This window comes from Gallus gallus, chromosome 3 (genome assembly GCF_016699485.2).
Source record: "Gallus gallus isolate bGalGal1 chromosome 3, bGalGal1.mat.broiler.GRCg7b, whole genome shotgun sequence".
Taxonomy (NCBI): Eukaryota; Metazoa; Chordata; class Aves; order Galliformes; family Phasianidae; genus Gallus; species Gallus gallus.
In genome coordinates, this window is record NC_052534.1 from 102316703 (window position 1) to 102341194 (window position 24492).

At 36.9% G+C, this 24492-nt stretch overlaps 2 long non-coding RNA genes across 3 annotated transcripts in view; one reads left to right on the forward strand and one right to left on the reverse strand.

The window, feature by feature from the left end:
• The window catches only part of LOC107053169, a 43283-nt gene extending 23668 nt beyond the window's left edge, over positions 1 to 19615 (forward strand). Inside the window, exons 2-3 of one of the 2 annotated variants that reach the window (XR_006938906.1) lie at positions 18874 to 18997; positions 19446 to 19615. This is a non-coding gene — a long non-coding RNA (uncharacterized LOC107053169). Of the gene's footprint in view, positions 1 to 18170; positions 18998 to 19445 lie in introns of those variants that run through there. The other variant, XR_001466189.3, reaches the window with a different exon arrangement.
• LOC107053161 lies at positions 1576 to 12054 on the reverse strand. The gene is made up of 3 exons (XR_005858689.2): positions 8199 to 12054; positions 7149 to 7323; positions 1576 to 2921 (listed from the first exon to the last, which is right to left on the reverse strand). It is a non-coding gene; the product is annotated as an uncharacterized LOC107053161 (long non-coding RNA).
• Positions 19616 to 24492: the final 4877 nt, after the last annotated feature.

The following is a 24492-nucleotide window of genomic DNA, read 5'->3' on the forward strand; positions in this document are numbered from 1 at the left end:
AAGAGAAATTACAATAAAATCATAATACAGTTATGTGAGTGTATTTGCAGGACACTTTCTAATGACACTGGTAGATAGGCTATGCCACCAATCAGTATAGGAAACAGCAAATTTCCAGCTGATGGTGTGGATGCTAACAGGCTATTTTGAACTGTTTTTCTGTTATTCTGTATTGGAGAGGAAGATGGAATATCATGTGACTAAGAAATGTCTAGAAGCAGATGCCAAGAAGAGTTCATTTTTTATATGCTGCTCCCTTGGCCTTTTTAAATTGCAAAGGGATCCCAGAAGTACCCAGCCATGTAATCTGCAGCAGAGAAATTGCTATGAGCCCCAAGACAAAGCTTAAAGCATAAGATGTGAAGATGAGCTCATTTCTTTCCATACTCACAGGGCCATTTTTGAGTCAAGCTGCACTTTATGGACAGGAGCTGTAAAGGATTCAAGGCACATGGAATTCTACCTCAACTTTTTGCAGCAACAGTCAGGATTTTGGGAACAGGATGCTGGCCTAAGCAGGGTTCTGGTCTGTGCAGGATTGCCTTCCTTTTCATCATCAGAGTTCTTGAGAGCGTCAGTAGCATGAAGATTGTTACAGGTCAAGGAGTAGTGCTAGAATATGCAAACTTGATTTTTATTCCCAGTTATTTATCATATTTTCTTTTTTAGAGCTGAAGCTACACACAAATTCATTTTAAAATGTGATATATTAAAATACAGAATTACATTCAGTCAGCCTTTTAGAAAATGTGCATTCTCTATATTCTGGTTTAATTGCTTTTCAAAATATGAATTAAATAATGGGCTTCAGATGATGATTTAAACTGATAACAAAGCACTGAAGTTCTGCTTTATTGTGGTCAGTTCTTCTGTACAACTTCTATTTTAAAGAATAAGAAGACTGCTCAGATTTTATTGAAGGCTCGTCTATCCTTTCATACAGACTCATGGAAATCTTCCCCTATGCAGACTCCCATTTTCAAATCTGTCAAACCTGTCAAGGTTGTCTGTCTCCATGGCTCTGATCTTTTCTCTTCAAACAAGCCAACAGGAAAACATGGAATTAGTAACCTTACTTTCATGAATAATTTCATTGTAAATTTTGTGCTGACAATAAGCAAAATATAGGTAGGTATGAAGATGGTATCACACATGGAATCTGAGAGATGACAGTTTAAACCTACAAAGGTACAAATCCTTCTAAACCTGACCATGAAAAGCCCTCTGCATGATGGGTCTCTTCAGTGCTTTACCTGTGTCCTTGTACCAGCAAAATACTACATATTAAGGAAGTTGATGTGATATATACCTTATTTGCTACAAAACCGGCAGTAAAGAAAACATTTGATTCATTTAGATTGCTAAACAAATAGCAAAGTTTTCCAGTCCATATTTACTGAATGGACATTAAAAATATCTGCAATATTATTTTTATTCTGAGCTGCTTTGTTCTTGCCTTCTTTTTTAAAATCCAGTAGAAAACAGACTAATTGAACAATCCACTTTCTAAGGGCACCTGGTGCAAAATTGAGAATGGAAGAGATGCAAGATGGTGTACAAGATATTAATGCTTTATTTTTAATGTTTGCTATACATTATTATTATTAATTATTTTCAGTTTTCTCTTTCTCTTCCTGGCCTCTCTTTCCCATTCTCCACGGGAGGGAAAAACACAAAAAAGTGATGGCACTGAGAAAATCACCTTTATTTTTTATTTTATTTTATTATTGTTTTTTTACTGCTTCAGTGAAAAAAAAAAAAAAGGAAAAATGAAATGGACAGAATTTTCAACCTCAGAAGATTGTAATTTCTCAACATAAATATCCAGCCAACAATTCACTAACTCCAGAAATAGATCCATCCATATCTATATTATTACTGAATTTTACTCGGTTGTTACCATTCTAAAATTGCTGCCCAGTTCTACAGTTTCAGGAAGTCAGGGAATGGAAGAAAGAGAGAAGGGCAAAAGAGAGTGGAAAGCACTTAAATACACACCTTGAAAAAGGACATCATAATAAAAATTTCTAATTTTAATAGATAAGTCAAAAAGAAAAATGGAAAAGGTGGAAAAAATTGCCCAGTTACCTTTTAAAACTTGTAATGTTATTATTTCATCAAAAGCTGAAAAATAATAAGCTACTCTATTATCAGTAGAAATATGTATTCACACTTGGCTACATATTTAAACATTCTCCTCACATTTCACCCATGGCTAAAGACAATGTACTTTAGAAACATCCATCTGCTATAAAAAATTACTTTGCTTGCTTTCAAAATCTGAAATGAGTAGCATCTTTTTTTTTTTTCTCATTCCATTCCTAGTCTCTTCTTTACAGCACTCTTCGGCACAGTATGCATTCACCTAAAGGAAATAGCTATTAGCTAAAATAAATATTTTAGAATTGCATTATCATAATGCATGCATAAAGCTACCAGAGGAATTGAGTTCTAGAGCAGCTTCCAAAATGGGAAAAAAAACTCCCTAAATTATCTATTTTTTTTAGAAGAAGCTTGCTGTAATATTGCTGCTTTGTCCTTTGGCATAGATGTATAAGACCAAAAGCACAATAAATAGTAAGATTTTCTTTAGTTTTATGCTGCATTCAAATATTCCTATTCATTTTAAAATTTTCTGGAACAGAAATAATACTTCAAATATTTATTTCTTACCTCACAACTGTAAAGACTATGGTAGTTCTGAAATTTTAAAATATTTTGACTGATTAAGCAAATAATGTACACTGGTGATACATACCATCATATCTGTGAGTATCTCACTTCTCCCATGTGCATATCTCATTTGTATTGAACAATGAGATCCTATCTCTTTCTTTGATTATCTTTTGGGAGCATGTGTTTGTTGTATGTTTGCACAGTACCTGTAATAATGCAGCTTTGGTGTACCAAGTGTTACCAAACTGAAAAAAAAGAAAAAAAAAAGAAAAAAAAAAAAGATTATGCTCCTTGTTACAAATATCTGTGGAGAAACAAACAAACAAACAAACAAACCATAACACACAACATGTTTATATGATATAATGCAAAGTTTACATTTTTCCTTTAGAATAATGACCTGAGAGTAAAAAACGCTACCATGTTCAGTGACTAAGGGAATTGGTTTGTAACAGTTTTTCTGTGATTCCGAGCTGAAGATAAAGTGACGTAAGTAATGTAGGCATGCACCATCCATTGATTCATACATTTTAAAAGCATGTTTTACTGAAAACAAACAAATAAACAACAAAAAAAATCAGAAAAAAAAATCTATATGCACACACACACATAAAAAGAAAAATAACTTGAAAGATAGCAACATTTTTGAACAGGAAGTGTTTCCTTAAAAATTAATTGGTGTCGATTTCAAAAAGTACAAACTCACATGGAATTTTCAGATAGATCTTGCAATCTCAGTAGAAAGCCTGTGGCCTAACAATATTAGAGGAAATATTGGCTTTTGGGCTATGTGTTCTAAGACTGTTCAGCATCCAGTCTGTTTACATCCCTGCTCTTCCTTCATTTTGCCTATAACAAATCCTATGAAACAGGAATGAACTGTTGTCCTTCCTAAAGAAACAATCTGTAAGTCATGTTACTTTGTAAAAATTGAACACAAAGTTTTGAGAATTGAAATGGGGTGTGATGCATTTTAGCTGAGTATTTTTCCAGATAAACAGTATTTCTACAAAATGAACTGAGAATTTCTCTGACACCATGTATCCTTAGACTGAACAATTAGCTATTCATTTCTAATCTATACTTTTCTTCTTTATTTTAACACTGCCTTAAATTTGACATGAAAGATTTTAATGAAGGTGTGAAATACTTGGCAGTTAAATGTAGCATATGCTATAGCACCTGTTAATTTCAACTGTTCATTTTAAGCTGTTAACTTTATTCTTGGCATTTAGTCCAATTCACACTGTGATTCTTAGTTTGAAAGAAAAAAAATCCAAGCTGCTTATATATTCCCTTCTACAGCAACTTTTACTTAATATTTTGCATTTCTGCCATTTTGTTCATGTTGTGCATTTATAAGGAAAGACTGTTAAAAATTAGGATTGTAACCTTATGTCACAAAAGATTAACTACAAGATGTGAAAACATTGAAGTTAATGATTTGAGATTTATCTTGAATTTTCCTAGGAAAGTTTGAATAAGCTCAAACCCTTGGAGACTCCCAGCAGCCTCCATCCATTTAAATCTGATTTAAAGATAGATTTCATTTTAATGCTTAGATATTGCTAACACAGATATATGTCTTTCTGCAGTACATTTATATTTTTAACAATGGAAGTGATTGCATTAAAATAAAAAGCTTTATGTTAAGATGATAGTGAGAATTGTGCTATATGAGCAGTGTTAAACCTGGTGGTAACACATCTGCATTGCTTGTTTAAAAATTCCATGACTGTTGCAATCAAAATCAGCAAATGTTTCAAATAAGGTAGAGATCCAAGCTGATTCATAAAATGCTTCAAGAGCATTTTACTGAGTAGCCTAAATATGTCTCTCTTTTCTGTGTATATCAAGTGCTTCCATTACTCTGTGAGTATAATGCTAAAAGATGTACCACTCTTAAAACAGATTCTATAGTTAATTTTATGGCTGCAAGGTGACTGTGAACTGGGCTAGTATACCCTAAATACATAATCAAATCCTACTCTAGCTTGCTGTCACTTCTGAGATTCTACAACTTCAACATCTGGAGATTACTGAACGGAAATTCCAGGTGTTTCTTTCCATTTCTTTGACTACAGGGACATTAAGAAAGGAAGTTTTCAGCTGCTTGATTAAAGGAATTGGTACATACCAGCTGTTGAGACTAAAACCTAGAATAGCAACATGGGGCTATATTATACAATCATAGTAAAATAGGATTTGAAAAGGCGTAGTGTTTTAATCCCCTCACTCCTAGACAAGAGCAGCAATGGTAATTTTACAATACATTGAAGATTTGGACATGGTATGTAGCTGAAGAAAGTCATCCAGAAAATATTTGTGTTCAATGGACAAGAGCCGTTGCTTTTTCAAGAAAAAATAGGTTTTCTTGATGTATTCGCTATCTCTTCTTTTTTGTCAATAAGTGGCATATTGCATCTCAGGAACATTTTCTCCTTGTGATTTAGTTGGTTATTTTTTGCTTTGTAGATGGTTAATTTATGTATGATTATGCACATATGTATCTTAAATTCGCAGTTCTAGAAATATTTGCTGCACTAGAATAACTGCGTGTATAGCTAGCTCTGGCCTAGCATTTTTCAAAGTTCATGGTAAAAAATTTAAAGTTGCAAAATCAACAATTACGCTTTGGAAACAAAAGAAACACCTAAATTTTGAATGTTTTATTTGAATCTGTGCTCCACACTGAGAGATGAGCTATTCAAAAACTGTGATAGTGGGTGTTGATTCACTCGGAAGATGAAACAGACACCAGTATGAGAACCCCAATATGCAGATTGAAATCTATGGATGTCCCAAACTATCACAACAACTTTTGTTTTTGAATAACCACAATTCCAATCCAATGATAGCTTTCACAAATCATAGTTCTCACATTTCATTTCTAATGAAATTTGTCGTCTAGGTTTGGCAGCTGTGATTGCCACGCAAATGTGAGCCACTAATTAGATTGATTGTCTATTTGATGCCTGCTGATTAGCTTATGAAAACCCTCTGTATTCCTGACTTCATGATAAAATGCTCCTGACTTCATGATTGCTGATCAGAAAATCCGATTACTGTCTTAAACACAAGTAATGGCTCTGTCAACTTTCCAAGGATATAGATATTTGCCTGACAAGGATAATAGGGTAAGGTCTTACATTTAGCATTGACTATTACATGTTTAAAGGCTTTTAATTAGAATGTTGATAATATCTGTCTCATTTATAGAAAGCAGACATTTATATATAGGTCTCAGATCCCATAGGGTAACCATCACACATCTACTTTCTGACCTTGACCCTGGAGCAAGTCCAAGAGACTCAAGAAATATAACAGGCAAATTCTCTGATTTGCAATTACAGCGAAAGAACTGGTGCCATATCACTCAGCAATCAGATTACTGGCAGAGAGCAGCATGATCCCTGAGTTTTTCAGACTACAGTTTTTCTGCCGTGTATTCAAAGAAATGATGAGCTTAAAAGACCTTAAAATTAGTGGGTTGGTCCATTATACTCCCCACATATTTACTTCTGCATGATATTTACATCTTACACTAGTCTGTGAAAGAGAATAGATGACTCTTGGACATATATTTTGCATGTGTGTCTTATCACAGAATTGTAGGGGCTAGAAGGGACATCTGGAAATCATCTAGTTCAATCCCACTACTGAACAGTAGGTTGATAGGTGCATAGGTGGGCTTTGATCATCTTCAGAGAAGGAGACTCCACAACCTTTCTGGGCAGGCTGTTCCAATGTTCTGTGACCTTCACAGTAAAGGAGTTTTTTCTCATGTTCATATGGAACTTCCTGTGTTCCAGTTTGTACCCACTGTCCCTTGTTCTGTAACTACACATCACTGAATAGAGCCTGGCTCATCTACTTGACTCCTGCACTTTAGATATTTATACACATGATGAGATTACCTCTCAACCTTCTCTTCTCCAGTCCCAGCTCTGTCAGCCTTCCTCATTCAGGAGATACCCCAGGCCATGATCATCATCTTTCCTGCCATCCACTTGACTGTCTCTAGAACTTCCCTTTTTTTTTTTTTTTTTTTTTGAACTAGGGAGACCAGAACTGGACATAGTGCTCCAGAGATGGATGACCACCTCATTTGATCTTCTGGCCACACTTATTTAAATGTACACCAGGTTACCATCGGCCTTCATGCGCACAAGGGCACACTGCTGGCTCGTGGCCAACCTGTTTTTAATCAGAACAACTGATATGCAAACTGATAATGATAACCTAAAATTTAAAGTGCATAAAACTCACAATTCCTCTCCAGGGAGCTAATTACTTTGAATTTTTACAAGACTGATCTTGATATATTTGGTAGAAGTAGCACTAACTGCCAATCAGATCCAATCCCAGTCATTTTCTAGTCTATAGAGCAGGTATCCTAAAAGTATTGCACAGAGAGGGTGATAAGGGTGAAGAGATGAGGATGCAGAGATATATAACTGTACAAGATTCACCTGGAGATGATTCAGACATTGATTCATGAAGTATACTTGAGTAAGTCATTTAAACTTCAGCATCTTCGTTTACCATTTCCTGTACATCAAGTTGGATATCCTTGGTGAAGCACCAAAAATAAGAGTCGCCATGCTAGTTGCCACCAACACAATCCTGGAGGGCTTTGGTATATTGCTGAAAACCAGTATTTTGTTAAAAGACAGTTCCATGATGCATATATGGCTCGTTATGTCAGTGATTTCTGAAGTATACTGAGCAGCATATTTGGTTGATATTAGTAACATTTTCTTTGACTTTATTGCTTTTATTTAAAACCCATCAACTTAAAGAAAATGAATAAAGTAGCAAGGCTATATTATGCATTACAGTAATATATAAACAATTATATGCAAATTAATTAACATGCCAAAGGTCATGAAGTTGAAGTGGTGCAACCTTTGAAATAAATCAATTGCAATAATTTTGATAGCAAAACACATTTCAAGTCCTCGCTGGCCTTTTAACACTTTATTGTATGTCTGCTAGTCCTATTGAATGAGAAAAAGGTTGATATTTTGATTTTATTGCAACAGATCAGACAGTCAGTTATGTTTAAACCCAAGGTACTTTAAAAAAAGACTGATTGCATGCACTGATTGATGATTGGCTTCAGAATCGTTTTCCTTTCCTAGATGAGAAAAGTGATGGTGTTGACCCTGCTCATTCAATCAAAATGTTAATGCAACATAAAACATGGCTACCTGCAGATTAAACAAGCCAGAAGAGAATCTTAATTATGCACCATTTCTCTCTAATGTATGTTTATGAGTAAAATTGATTGTCATCCATTCCCATTCCCTCTGTCAGTGCTGAAACCCAAATAACATGTTTGTTGTGTTACAGTCCAACATTTTAGTTGGAACTGGTTTTAGTATTTCGTCATTTATTGGAACTGGAATAATTTCTACTCTATAATACACTATTTTCTGTAAAATGGTTAGGATAGAATAACTGTATATGATTGGAACACCTTCTAAATATAACAAAAGAATGCATTAGTCAAAATATACCTGCTGAACTTTCCACATGATGAACATAAGTTCCTCAGAGAATTTTCTGGTCTTTTTTTTTTTTTTTTTTTTTTGTATCAGTCCATTCTTTGTCATTTTCACTGCTGCTCCTCTTTAGAAACAGGTACATTCCATCCTTCCAGGCACAGAAGTTTTCAACTTTCTGAATGAAACATCTCAGAAGATGTTTTTAATCAAGACAGGAAGCAGAGTGAAGAAGTTAGAAATGATTAGGAGTATAATAAAAAAGTCTTATATACCGAATTTTAGCTGCTGACAGATGTTTAGCTTCCTACCAGAGCTGAAGGATGCATCACTCATTGCCAGTATTTGTATTTGATGTCGTTATTTTCTGTACTTAGCCACAATTTGCATGCCTTTCCCAGTAGACAACTTTTTGGCTTTTATTTCTGGGCCTCACAGGAGACCATGAAATCCAATTACTGAACTGTAACAAAGAAATTCTCACTGCCCAAGCTGCAGATTTTCTTGAGGGAATTTCAGTACTGGGTGCTTTTACATTATCTTTTTTCATAACCAATAAATGTATCTTTTAAAAGTCCATTAAATGTGTCTAAATAAATTATTTAATCATCCTAGCATTCTCAGGGAAATAGAACAGCAAACTCTTAAGTGCCCATGGGCCACCACGTCACATAAGGAGAAGCACACCAGAGTCTCCCATGTGGCCAAGATGGTATATGTGATATATACATGCTCAGAGCTCAAGAAGAGCATAAGAATGTGAGAGGAGAGATAGCAATAACTGTCAAGCCCATTATAGTGTGGCTGGGCTAGATTGACAGCTGGCTACAAGCTACATCCCCTACAGCTTCTTTCAACCCAAAACGTACACAGAAATCCCTGGCATGACTATAACACATCATTAATCATCGGAAATAGCCCTAACGTGAAACTACAAGGAAACCACGTGTAGCATAAATCAGCTCAACTCTCCAAACACATGTTTTAGAGAAAGTGATTTCAGTTCAGCTTGAATTAAACACACATCTACTCCACAAATACTGAACACACAGACATACAGATCTACAGGAGAAAAAATGCCATATTCAGCAAAGTCTGCTGATGAGCTGATGAGCTGATCATGATTTTTCCAGTGAAACAGGTTGCCAGAAAGATAATTTGCATTTAACAACACTAAAATGTTTTACAATAACGTACCAATTTTGTTTAAAATCTTGATGGGAAAATAACCAAAACGAACCATTTTGATAAGGTCAAAACATTTCATTTTGACATTTAGTTTGTATTATCAGTTAATGCACAGTAAGAGTAAAAAAAAGATGAGACAATTTTTCAAACTTTCCAGAACAGCAGATTTCTACCTTATCAAAATGTAATGCTACAGAACAGTTGAAACAAAGTTTTTTGGAACATTGTGCCTTACAGGAAAACCTTAGATTTTGACTTTTGTTACCCTTTAGAAATGAAGACACATTTAATGTCTGAATTTTGTAGTCAAAGAAGATCCATTTGGAAGAAAGTTCTAACATAATGTTCACCTTTTGATCTAGTAATGTTTTATTTCTGAATACTATGAACTGTTGAACAGTTCCTTAGAATATATGATGAGGTTATATCAGACCTAAGGGATGGAATTTGGTTTTTGATTAAGATTCCTAGATGTATAAGTTGTTGTCTCAGATTGAGTTCCTCCCCAAACATGTTAAATTAAAAGAAAAACGCCATAAATTAGACTAAAAGACTAGCATAATACCTGCTAGTAATATCATGGTGATGTGATTAAACACCTCTGAAAACTTGGTCTTTTATTATTTCCTTGTTTGCACAGGGGTGATTTTGAAAGCATACCTCTGCTGTGATTTCTGCATAAACTTATAAATCTGCAAATTCCTCAAATTCATATGTGATACAACAACTCTTATTTCAAAAGCAGGAATTTATTTTCTTCCCTACTGTAAGATATGGGTTTGAAAAGTTGGTTTCTTCTGCAGGTATGTGAGAAAAGAAAGGGAAGGCAAGAGATATCCTTTTTCTATTTTTGTTTCTTTTTCTGAATTGTGAGTTAGAGGAACACAACTAGGTATACCATGCACCCACAGCATCAAGGATCAGGAAACTCTGTTAAGGACTATGGATATAGCAGATGTATGGCTCTGTTTCCTCAGAAGTATCCCATGAACAATCCCAGCACCTATCTCAGCTCAAATAGTCTCCCAGGGGATCATGGGAGACTATTTCATGTAATACAAAACACTGCATGATGCAGTGCATGTTTTCATTTCAAATGGAAGAAAAGGTGCATCCAACTTTCTCAGAAAATCATCCCCTCAAGTGCAGGTAGTGGCAAATAAAAACATTTTGTTTTGCTTCTGTCAAGTTCTATCTTCATGGTTTGTTTTGTGCCACCTAAATCTGTGTGGTTTCTACTGCAGGCAGCAGAGCTAGGGTAGCACATCATGCAAGGTCATATGGTGTTGTTTATGATATCCAGTCACACCTCATTGTGTACAACACACTTAGGAGGAGGAGATACTGTATGGTAAATTACGTATCTATATCATTATATATATACATGTTAATAGATAATGTTGTGGTATTCATCTGATGCATGTTATTGAAAAAAACAGCTGTTTGGAGAAACATTTTTTCCCTCTAATAAGAGAAAACTAAATAGAGTGGAAAATGAAACAAAACAACAGAACAAACAAAATAAGAAGCAATTCATACTACTCCTCAGCTGAGGTGTTAACCAAGAGATAGGAGCACACTACATTCTTCTCTCAAAAACACATGGAATGAATATAAAAAATCCTGGAAAAAAGAAAGAAAAGTAAATTGGTTTAAGCCAGTGATTCTCATGAATATTCAACTGTGGAGTGCCAGTTTGTGGTAGTTTTCTTCCAGAGGTATCGATGAAATGAAAATCCACGTAGTCAAAACAACAACAAAAAAATGATTTATCTGTAGCTCATTTTATGTTCTTTCACTGTAATTCATTAATTTATATTTTAAAAAGAAAACTATTATGCTACTCTTGGTGAGTCATTTATTAAGAGCCAAGAGTGTGCTAAGACAGGACTCAAAGACTCTAAAACTCTGTTGCACGTTAATGGTCTCATAAAATGGTTCCAATATATTTGTAGTTCTGAGATGGTTGTATGTTCTGAGAACTTCGCATAAGTACAGATTAATGTTACTGTAATAAGAAGGGATCTCTGAATCCTAGTAAGAACATTAACAAAATTCTTTTTGTCACAGCCTTAGACAGTCACTGAATGTTTAAGCTCTCAGATCAAATTATTGTTATCTGTCATTTTTATTAGAAACAAACAAACAAACAAACAAAAACTTGCAGCAAATTAAATTTAAAAATTCCTCACTTTTTACTTTTAACATTTCCTGTTTCTCTTCTTTTAAGCTCAGGGCATCCCTACTTGACATAGCTAAAGATTATATTCCCATCATTGCACAGCTTCTGTTCAATTACTGCTTCTAATTTCTTGCTATTGACACACTAACTTCTTCCACATGAGCTCCTTGATAGATCAGTCCAGGCTGACTGGCTAGGCTGGGTTCAGTTCTCTCTTGAGCTGACTTACTGCCAAGAAGACAACACACAGGCCTGATAGCTCCCAGCAGGACAGATGGGATCTTTCACCATTAATTGGGAAAGAATGCTAGATGACATCTGTATTAGCAGACCTCAGGCACTCCAAGTCAGTGAGTGCCCATGTTTATGTCCTTGCTGCACCACAATGACATCAGTGCATCAGTCTTGTTCATACCAGATTTTCATTCGGTCTGATTTCTACAAAAATAAAACCCACGTGTGTGCTATTGATATTGTCATGGTTTTATGATTTTTGGTTATCAGTATTCCACGTCGCAACATCATGCGGTGTACTGGGAGTTAAAGAGCAAATGCTTTAGTTCCGGGTACCTGTCTGGAAGAGAAGAACTACGTTCCCCAAGAGCCTTTTCGAGTACTGTTATCATTCCTGCTCAAGGGAACAGATATAAGGGCGCAGGTCATCTGACTTGCCCCTCTTCTCATCTCGCCGTGTTCCCTGTCAGATCGGCTCGCTACCGCTGCGCCCGACTGCACTCAAGGCTTCGGTATTAGCGTAAGGCCTTTGGCTCTCGGACAATCTTTCTCTCAATTATTGTTGATTTATATTGTATTATAGTGTGTTATCTTACATTCCGATACTATGCTTAGTAAATTAGTTTGTTTCTCCTCAGATCGTTGCCGCTGTTTTTAATTATTTTGGGGTCCCCTGTTTCCCTTCCTGGAGGCGCGGATTTTGTGAAATCCCTCTGCCCCACTAGTCGCGGAACCGGGCCGGACCAGCCCTTAAACCGTTGACAGATATGAATCAAGATTTTCTCCAGAAGTCAAGCTAAGGCTAAGATCCTGAGGATGCATCCCAGTGAACTCCAGGAATGAAAGATAAATTCATTCACAAAGTATTCTCAGTGTACAGTTGATATACAGAATATGTCCCCAGAATACCATAGGACTGAAAAAGAAAGGGCAGCACTAGTGAAACTATTTGAGTATGGTCTTGCAGTATAGACACTCATCTCAAAGCCATTCATCTCTGGAATGAACACATATAGTTAACAGGATTCAGAGGTCACATTTGCAGTCTGTTTTGTTCTTTTCTCTTTGAAGGGTGAAGAAAAAGAGAGTTTAGGGCAACTTGAGATCTTGCAGTTGAAGTCTGGTCCTATCTCCCAGTATCCAGTTAGATAAAGCAAAATAAATAATCATAAATGGAGACAAAATAATAATAGAAATATAAGAAGGAAAGCCAGTCTCTGGGGTAATTTTAATTTGTGACTTTGCTGTGGGATAAGCAGACCATGCACATTCATGTCTGACTCCTGGGTTGCTATGCTGTCTAAGCAGCTGCTTTCTCCTGATTTGATCACAGGTTAGTAGTACTGGAAGCAGTGAACTTGATTCTAAGAAAGCAAAGAAAATTAATTAAGGGATAGGTAAGTAGCGGTACACAACTGAAGGAAAACTGTGCAAAAGGGAGAGTTCTGTGTTACAGATCATGTTCTGCGTCAGCACAGGCAGTGGGGGTGCTGAAGCATCTGGTTCCCTTCTGGCCTTTTCCAGCCAGGATGCATCTCATGAACTGCCTGATGAGGTCAGAGCAGTGCTGTGGAAGATCCCAGAGATGTGGGAGATGAGCAAAGCAGCAGTGATAATAAAAGTTGATTCTTCAACTTGATTCACCTCGAGTAACTCACAAAAACGGTTCTAAGCAGGATACCAGTCTCACCTTATTAAAGTCAAAAGAATTTCAATAATTCCAGCTGCAAACATTTCCTCCCAGTTATAGAATCTTTCAGCTCATTATTGTGCCAGCTCTGACATTACCAGGGGCTTGCATGACCTCTGATGACAGTTTTCTTCCTCTGACTGACCAGTTTGTTTGGATTGCTTTTATAAATAGTCTTTCTCCACACACCCTATGGGCTAATCTAGACTTCCATGCCTTTAGGTAGCTCAAGGCTTTATCATGAGTGAAAAATGTTAGCTCCGAATAATATGTTCAGACACTCTCATGAGCAACACAAGATGTGTGATCAGTAGAGTCTGAATTACTGGTGAGGGACTTTCAGTGACACAGAGGCTGTCTCCTGTGTGCAGCACATTCTGAGTCAGCGTTGTATTTGATCTCACTGTGGCACTGCACTCAAAGAAGGGCTGCTTTCAATAAGAAGGATGAGCTTTGAGAAAACCCATGTTTCAGTTCAGCTAGATATGTACTCAGGAAAGCTTTCTAGTCCTCAGTTTTTGTGTTGGTACTGGGAAAAGAGGAAGAGAAGCATCATTGTTTAACAGAGTCCATAAAGGTCAGCTCCAATGCACAGCAGTTGCAGCAAGGAGAACTCTTTCTCTCCAGGAATAACAGGAAGGTTTTGCTGTTAGAGCAGGGAAATTATCGTCCACTTCAGAGGTGGGAGTTCGAGCCTTCTTCAGACTTGAGTTTCAGACTGAGAACCTTTTACAACTGCAAATGAGTGTATGATCATTTGGGCTTAGGTTTACAGGTGAATGGGTTCTATCACTGTTCAACCTTCTCCCCTCAGTAACACCAGCTATTATAGCTGCTGTGCTTGAAATACCTTGTTAGCCACACAGGACTGGCTGGTGACTTAAATGCTGGGGTCATGTCAGCATTAGGATCAAGTAGGTTGATACTAAAATCAAGAGCTAAGTATGGCAGAACAGATCTCTGACCCAATAGGAGAAAGAAAGAAGCAAGAAGTCAAAACATCATATGTTCAAAAAGGGGAAGAAAATGAGAAGAATGGATTAAGTCAATACATGACCTGTATCAGAGATACTAATGCAGGAGCAGAAATACTTCATGGCAGGAGCCAGTAGAAGTTGTTCATGGGTACAAAGCAAAGCATGATGTTTTGTCAGGCTCAAACCAGCTTCTTGTTATGAACTAACATGGGTTTTTTTTTGTGCATACATGCTTACAGGGGCTTTTTAAGAAAGAGCTTTCTTTATCATCTGTAGAGTAAAAGTGAGATGATTCGTGTCATAGAGTAAAAGTGAGATGATTCATGTCAATCAGCAATCAAACTAAAAAAAAAAAGGAAAAGATGATGATAAACTGGCAGCCCTCATTTTTATTCAAGCTATCTTTACAAATGCCTGAGTCCTATTAAAAGTAGAAGGAAGCTAAGCTGAATTTGAATCTAGCATATGGTTCATTGTTTGCCCATCCAAATGAAGTTGGAGTGGAGCTTCAGCTTGTCAGATTATGTTATAGAGGACATCCAAGATTCTATTATATTCTTATTAACTGTCCAGAACCTAATGAGCTCAATAGAGATAGATTGCTTAATAAGGCCCCTCAAAGTGTGTTTTTTTTTTTTTTTTTTTTCTGTCAGGAGATCAGGAACTAATTTGACCCATCTTGCTGTCCAGAAGTTCAATTTTTTGATCACCCAGATGTATGAAAAAAAAATAAAACTTCCTCAAGAACATCTACAAGAGTCAGAATTTTCTCCAGTAATATCATTTATATACTTTCAGTAATTACACTCCATTTACTGGGTCATGAGAACTGACATTTAACTTTGAAGTGAAATGAATAACAATGAATTCACCTCTACTAGTTTCCCAGTTACTCTGACCTTGCAAAATCACACTGCAATTTATTTCCTGTTGTGTGAATTTGCCTATTGTCTTACTAAATAGCTATGTGGGGCTGAATGCAAAATAAAAAATCAGATAGAAATAATTAAAGAGTTACTTCTATTCTACACAGATCACTAATACGACCTTTTTAAAAGACTTCTACTCTGTTCTAGGGCACTTCATTTTATCAACACATGATACAGAGGATTACATACCTAAGCTAACTCAGTAGGCCTTTTCTGAAACTTGTCAAACTGGCCAAATTTGCATTTATGGGCAAATCCATATGGATCATGTTTCAGAGTGAATTATGACATCTGGAAATCACATCCAAATTTGAGTGTACGTTTCTCATTCCATGCCAGAAATAAGTGTGCATTTCTGGAATCCAAGACTCTGTAGACACATAGGAAAGAACAAAGGAAGGAAGGAAGGAAGGAAGGAAGGAAGGAAGGAAGGAAGGAAGGAAGGAAGGAAGGAAGGAAGGAAGGAAGGAAGGAAGGAAGGAAGGAAGGAAGGAGGGAGGGAGGGAGGGAGGGAGGGAGGAAATCAAACTCTATAACAATAGAGTAGCTGTAAAGCAGGTATGTTTAATCAGCGCTGTGCACACACTGGATGCAGGGGGGGATATTCCTACCTAGCTTGCATACCGAAGGGCAAGAAAGGCACATACTTAAAGAGCAAGATGCTTAATTATGCGTTAGATGTCCAAGAAAAGGCTGGGTTATTACAATGAGTCCCCAGATGATTGACATTCTCCGCTTTGCCCCAAGTCTCAGCTCTTTTACACATGTGTATCTCTCAGTGGTCTTTCTGACGAAGGTCATCATGTTATTTTCTTGGACTTGGGTTAGGGTGGAGGACTCTTGGCTGGCTCTGATTGGTTGTCTCATCGACCACAACCCTGTTCACCAATCCACTGCTTCTTCGTTGACTTGTGGTTTTACTGTTCAAGCCTGCTACCTTGCATTCCAGAGATAGAATAGCTAACAATGTTATTTGAAAAAAAACCAGGAGACCTGCTGTCTGCACTTATTGTCTAAGTCTGTAGAAAAGCATCTGTTATCGACACCAAGAACCTGGCTTAGCAAGGTCAAATCTGCAGCTGCTGATTCAACACCTCATGAAGGCACACAACTTTTAACCTAATTTACTTTCCTTAATTCAGGAGGAAGGAAGGAAAGAAATCTGCCATTTTTCTGAATAATCTCTAAGATAATATAGTTTTTGCAAAAGTAACTGATGACATATAATTTTCAGTATTTGTAACTATTTTTTTCTATCAACAGTGAACAGAACAATAGTCTGATTATTCTGATATGTAATTTAGAAACAAATCATTATTGTATCATTTTTTGTTATCCTTTGTTTTAATGACGACAGAAAAAATCAACAATTGCCTCTAGATAAATATTAAATTTATCCTTAAAATCACTAAATGAAATTGATATTTTCCTAGGATTTAGATTTAATACAGTGGTATAAATGATCTTTAAACCCCCCTCAAAATAGTGTAATATCGCATCATTTGTTGCTCTTTTGAAATCTGTTTTGGGTAGATACTGTTAACATTCTAGTTAGAACCATGTTTGTAGACCCCTTTTGAGCACTTCTTGAACCTGAAAGTATGAAGACTATCTGACAACTCTGTATGAAATTCTGATTAACACTTACATCCTTGTCACAGAATCACAGTTACTATGGTTGGAAGAGACATGTAGAGGTCATCTACTCCAAATCCTTACTCAGCCATGGGCACCCAGAGCAGAACACACAGCACCTCTGGGCACCCTGTACCGGTACTCTGTTATCCACACAGTAGAGAAATGTTTCCTAATGTTCAGAAGGCACATTGTGCGTCCCAGTTTGTGTCTATTGCCTCTTGTTCTTGAAATCAAAATAGCACCCCTTTGTTGGCTCCTCTACTGCTTGGGCCCTTTGCTCTTAGATCCATTTGCTTTAGAAAACCTGGTATTTGAATATATAGCTAGAGAATGAGCCTTTCACAACCTCCCTGAAATATTTGGAAGTGATTATTTCAAGCAGAATGTTGACAGTTGTATGTGCTATTACCTCCATGTATACATAAACTTCCACTCTTCCACCTGGATGGAAGGTTAGCTTGAGACTACCCACAATCTTCACCTGCTGTAGGTAATTTTGTCAATTTCTCCTTTTTGTGACATCACACTGTATCCTGTTGAAACAGTTTTGGAAAACTCTTAGGTAAATCCCCTTTGCTTTTTTTAAGCACTTCATGATAAGATGCTGCTTGACTCATGACATGACCATAACTTAAAAATGATTGCATGGAGAAGACACCTAACCCAATAACTGTGTGTTCTGATTTTTGCTAGGAAGTTTAAAACTGTCTATCAAGTAGGTCGAGACTTGAAGACTCTACTACTTTTTGAACTCTTGATTTCATGACCTTTGTATTATTTGAAGTCCAGCAAATACCACAGTTTCTGTATCATACAGCATGCAAAATCAGACCCCAATAAATACTCTGCCTTCTACGGCAGAAGCACTTAGGACTAACCAGTGCATCTGTGGGAAAAAGCGTAACATTTCGATATGCACTTATGGTAATTATCCACTGGAATAAAGTCCTTATGTGTCATTTAAGAGGCCCTAAGGATAAAAATGATAAGGTGCCCAACATATGACTGTCAAAACTCAAGGTTCAATTGCTTCTTGTCAGAGTCTAATTTTCTCTTACATTATCTGTTATACTATCTAATCAAACACTAATGGCACAGAAAGTGCTCCCCCCCACACACACTTCAAGAGCTTTGTGTCCTCCCTAGCTTCTCGCAGGAGAGTTTTCAAGCTGTATTTCACATACATTTGCTATTCTCCCAAACTATTTGTCTTCTATCACATTAAATCTTTTGATTTTTGATCACTGAGATGAAAGAATGAATGTATTAGCAACAGTTACTTTTATTTCAGTTGCATTTTTCTGCTGTTCCCACCCACCACCCCCAAACTCAAAATAGCTATCACTAGCAGAAGCAAGTGAAATATTTTTCTTCAGTATTTTATAGCACAAAAATGTTTCCTGGCAACACAACAACAAGAGAACCCCCAGGCAGGATTAATGCCTCAGTCTGCTGAGTACTTTACAAACATAAGAAGAGACACTTCCTTGCACCGAAGAGTTTCCAATCCAAAAAAAAAAAAAATGAGGGAATGGATGAAGGATAGGAAAGCAAGGTGCTCTGCTTTTAACAGCAGGGAGATTTGTGGAAGAAAAATCAAAGTTTTACTGAGATTTTTGTAATTATAAAATCTTCCATAATTAATAATACATATCTAGGTGGCAAAAAAAATTATTTAGATTGTAATGATATTAACATGGAATCTTACAGTTGTGAAACCTAATATTTAAGACTGAGTTTTCAAGGGGAAAATAAAAATTGGTAATAAGAATTGTCATTATTACTTCCTTAAATAATTTTGTGTACGTGGTCAGACTTACATTTTTCCTATTATTTTGATATCTGCTCTTAGATCTGTAAGATACAAACTACAGAGAAAGGATCAAGCCTTATTTGGGTAGAGATGCCAAAAAGAACAAATGTCAAAGAAAAAAGAGAAAGAACAAAGGAGGCAAATGGAAAGGAAACAACATATGGTAAAGGAAATAATCACTTTTTGAACCCAGTTCCTGCTTTTTCTTTTTCTTTTTCTTCACAATGTGCCTGAACAGCATGAAGAATGCAACAAATTATTTGCAAAATGCAGTTTGTTTAGCCAGGGAAGAGAAGATTAATAGATTGACAGTGCTTTGATTAAAAATATTACATTTTTATAAAGAGGAAAATAGCTACTTGTTTTCCAAAGTCCAAGGAGAGGGAAAAAAAATCTGCTAGACATACAAAAAAATACAATTTAGATGACCAAGATTGGGATCAAGCTGCATGAGAGCCTGTGTTAGATTTTTTAAAGAAAAATGTTGAACAAACATCTCTCTGGATTGTTATAGTATCATTGACAGTGTCAGAAGAAAAAAAATATATTGACTAGGAATTTTCTTGAGTTTTTCACAGTTGTCTGATTCTCTGATTGTGTTGCTTTGCCAGAGGAAGAAACTTCAGCAAGAAAAGAAGGGAAGTCAGAGCAGGAAGGTGCATACTATACTGAAAACCTGCTTTGAAACCTCAAGATAAATTCTCAATTCTACTGATTAAATGAAGTTTTTGTGTGCCCCAAATTTTCAGTAAAAGTGACTAATAAAATTAACTTCAAAGAACTTGCTTGAGATTTCAATTTCTTCAGAAAAGTCCCATGTCAATACATTCTGTGATGTCCAGAATAAATACTGTTTCATCATCATTTGGTTCACATTTCTGTGAGTTTGACCTAAGAAGATGTAGGGCTGCTATGCACAGAAGTCCTCTCAAGTAGTAAAGAATTCTCCTTCCAACAGGGATGTTAGAAGTGAGCTCCAGAACTGAGTAGCACTTCAGAACTCAGAGCAAGTGTCATCAACAGATTTCAGACGACTGATTGGCTATTATGAGTCACAATTACAGCAAATAAAAGTTTGGTATTTCTGGAGAAGATCGTGCAGGCAGAAGGGTTTTCAGGTGGTGGTCTACTAGTTTTAAAGTATGCAAGTATATTTTACCAAGGTTTTTAAGAATTGATTCTATGTTAGAATTATAAATAGATAATAAAATACTATTATTCCTAAAAAGTTGTTTCAGTTTGAAATTTTGAGACAATTTGGGGTTGTGTCATTATCCACTTTGAAGTTCTAAGAAGACAAGGCTGTATTCATTCCCAAACTGGCTGTCCTAATTGCTCTGGAGTTTTACATTGTGCTGAGACAGTGGTGACTTCAGCCTTATTGTATTTCTCTGAGCAATGGAGCTCCCAAAGGAGATCTCAAAACCCAGAAAAAACATGGAAATTGTTGGTGGGCTGTAAGGAAAAATCGTATTCCACAATACAGCACCAAGAGAGCTCAGAAGTCAGCAGAAGTTATTTATGTTTTATCCAAATTGAGTAAGAAAAGACCAGTATATTTAAATGAATGTATGTCTGACAATTATATGACCAGGTGGGAGGCTGTTTCAACTGGGTCTGTGGATTCCTGTATCTGTATGCTGTTAAGGAGATAGTTAGAATTCTGATTACAGAATAAAGAACCTACAGAAAGTGTGGTATGCAAATGCAGGAGAGCACAGGTCAAAGTTTTATGCTTCCTGGGACTGCCTAGCGTAATAACAGGTCTAGGGAAAAATGACTGTGGTTAAAAATTAATAGCACACTGACAAGTGTGATTTAAACCTATCCAAATCTAAATCAGTCAGCCCAGCTGAAATCTTCAAATACTTAAGAGGTAACCTGTAACCAGTGGTGTCAAAAAGTGCTGTGAGAATTGAGGAATTAATCTGCATTGCTCTCACACAGCAGTTTTGTCTTTGTGTGAGAAATAAGTGAGGGATTTTGCTGCCCTTGTGTCTTTTATTTAACCTCTGTTTGCACCACCTGTACTAAAAAGCTACAGTGTTAAATAAATGCTATATCTTTGAAAAACAAATTAGGTGGCAAATGGTATGTTAAGAGCTGATTGCATTCTTCTCCCCATGCAGGTGGGGTTGCATCTCTCTCTTTTTTTTTTTTTTTCTGTCTCAAGAATTTGCTGCTTTGCACTTCTTTATGTTCTTTATGTTCATTGGAAAGTGTCTCGCTCCAATTTATAGGAGGGAGAGGAAGTTCTTTGATATATGTATACCCAGTGTGAGATTAAGAAACAACGGTTCAAATGTTGGTCTCACCAGTTTATTACAAATCTTAATAAGGGAGATAGGGAAGGGGAGGACCAACGATTTAGGGTGATAGGGAAGGGAAGGCGGGCGATAGAAAAGATAGAAAGAGGCAAGAATTGCGTAAAGCGGGCATAGTCACCACCAGGATCCAGCAGCAGTCCTGTTGCACAACATTCTGACCGTCCAGGGCAAAAGCGCAGGGGAAGAGCAGCAACAGCATGGCCGATCTTGGGCAGCGAGAGGGTGCAGGTACCAAGTAAGTCCAGGAAGAAGTCTGGGAGGAAGCAGCAGGTCTCCGATAGCAGGCCCTGGAGAGTCTGTCAGCATGCAGGCCTTCCGTAGTGAGGGATCTGAAGGCAGACACCTTCTCAGGGGGAGAGCAGCAGCAGAGAGGCCAGCCTTAGGCAGCAACCAGGTAGAGTGCAGAGCAAGTCCAGGAGGGAGAGGCCGGTCGTGAGGGTTCTCATGTCAGAAACCTTCTTGTTCTTCTTCAGCAAGCAGGTCTCAGGTCATGAGGAATCTGTTGTCACAAACCTCTTCTTCATGAGGAATCTGTAGTCAGTAACCTAAACCTCATGGTTATTCGTCCCTTTTTTATCCTTCTGCCAACATGGCATTCCTGGGTGCTTGGGTAACAGTCATGTGCAGTACCCCCTGAGATGGCTATCTCCCTCGAGATAAGTCCATACAAAAGACTGCTTCCTGGTCATTAAGCTCTGGTTTCTCTGTCTCTCTTTGCCCGTGGCCTTGTCCATCTGTGTCCCTCAAAGGATTTCGCAACCCTTGATCAGGACTGGCTTGGACTTGTTCATCTGTGTCCCTCAGCAAGCTTTGAGAAGATGTAAAAGAATAATCTCTTACAGAAAGTCAGACAAACCATCTTCAGACACTGGATTAACTGTAAATTGATTGTCTCCTCTAATTGGCATGTATGGTATAGCTGGATCACTGAAACCCCATTTTACTGCTTCTGCTTACGAAGTTGGTGATAGAAACTTCTATAACTGGAGACTAGCTGTAAGTTATTTATAGAGAAAATGTTTGGAAGTTTTGAAAATGTTTCCTCTGCTCAGCTGCTGTCCATACGTTAGTCAATCATCTGACCTTTGGCAATACAGCAAAACAGTCTTGATTCAGGTATTAATGAAAGTCCTGTCTGAAGCTGCTCAGCCATCTCTGTATATGCCAATCTATTGATGGCACTGTGTAATACAAAGATTGCAGTGATAAATCAGGTTGTGAAATGAATGGCAACATTTATATCTAGCTCCAGATCCAAAATGTCATCTATTTTGTCATTTTCTTTGTGGTAGTGCACAGAATGTGTTACATAATTTGCTATCAAGGAGTGAAGACAAAACTCCCGTTTAAAGGACTTTGAGTCTAGGATGGACAGATAGTTAAAAAAAAAAAAAAGATTAGAGAAATAGAAGGAAGAGTACTTGAATCATAAAAATATCATCTGGGCACTTTATTTCAGAAGTGTTTTTTTATTATTATTTGCTTGTTTCTTTTTGTTTTGTTTTACTTTTTGTTTTCCCATAGAAATTTAAAAAAAAAAAATAGGGAAAGGCATAACTTCAAATTATTCTCCACATGGATGTTTAATCTCTCTTAATGGAGACTATAGGGCAAAAATTGTAGAGGGGATGCTTAGTCCAAAGGACCAAGGTAAATGTATCTAAAACACTCTTGAATCACTCTGAATGAGTTCCTAATCATATAAGTGTATCTATGCTATGTCTAGTGTGGCTTCAGCTGACTTTAGTGTTCTTGTTCACTTAATAAATAAATTAATAGTTAATAAAAACAGTAAGATTGAGTAACATATAATTTACTGATGAAAAGTGCCTATAAGAACTTTGGGCATTGGTCCTCTGTAACACCAAAACGTTGCCATATGAAGCAGAAGTTTTTATTCTCTTGATATCTAATGAGGTAATAACTCCAATGTTAGAAATATAAAGATTTGTTAGTGATGAAAACATTGTAAACAGGTAAAGGAGAAAAACAAATATGCAATTGCAGGGGTTATTGCAGGGTTAGGCAAAGAACTATTGTGCAGTGAAATCTTGTTAAAAAGAGAAATATTGTTTGCATTTTTACTATTTCTTTTGTTGAATGTTATATCTGAAAGGAAATTGATCTATCAGGATTAGATATTTAATTTAGAAATCTAATTTATATTGGTTTCTCTATCCTTTTCAGTTCATGCATTTTTACTGGATTTTATAATAGAATAAACAAATGTGAAAAAAAAAAGAATAAAAGCTGGTAATCATTCACACAATTATTTTTAAAATTCAGTAAGGATAGCAAGAATGAGATGAGAAGCATTTATACACAAATATAGTGCCAAAGTATGCCCCACAAATTAGTAATAGTCAGAAGATTCGTGTTAGTGAACAAAAGATGACTCCTTAACTTATACATGTATTATTACCATACATATATGTATGTATGGTAATCTAAGAAACTGAAATGCAGGTTGGCTTCTTAAAATTTCCTAAAGTCTTTCCTAAAATTTATGGTGAATACAACATTGGTGTGTTACGTACACATACATGAGGTGATCACCCTCAACCCACTGCAGACACACGTGTGAGATGTCAGCATGCAGGTTCCAGGGCCAAAGGAACAGTTCTGGCTTGACCTGAAGAGCCAATATATATGTTGGTATCAGAGAAATGATGTCACTGCCACATCTATGCTAGAGCATCCGTACTAACTATAGCATCTGTACTAGAGCACTTATACTTGCTTGTTCTCAGATATCTTATAGGCACTCCGAAGACCCAGATGAGGGTCTATTTGTCATTTCTGCTTTTATAGTCAACAAAAATTTGTAGAATCAAAAAATCATAGAATGGCTTGGGTTAGAAATGACCTCATAGGCCATCTAATTCCAACCGCCTGCTGTGGTCAGGGTTGTCATCCACTAAGTAAGGCATCAGCTCAGGCTGCCCAGGGCTGCACCTAGCCTGACCTTGAATGCCTTCAGGGAGGGGGCATCCACAGCTTCTCCGGGCAGCCTGTGCCAGTACCTCACCACTATCTGAGTAGGAAACTTCCCCCGACATCTGATCTACTTCTCCTCTATTTTAATTTTATGCTACTCCACCTTGTCCTACGCCTATCTACCCATTCAAAAAAAGTTGATTTCACTCTTGTTTATAAGCTCCCTTTAAATACTGAAAAGCTCCAATGAGGTCACTCTAGATCCTTCTCATCTCCAGGCTGAACAAGCCCAGCTCACTCAGCCTGTCTTCATAGGAGAGGTGCTCCAGCCCTCTGAGCATCTTTGTGACCCTCTTCTGGACCCATACCAAGAGCACCACATCTTCCTTGTGCT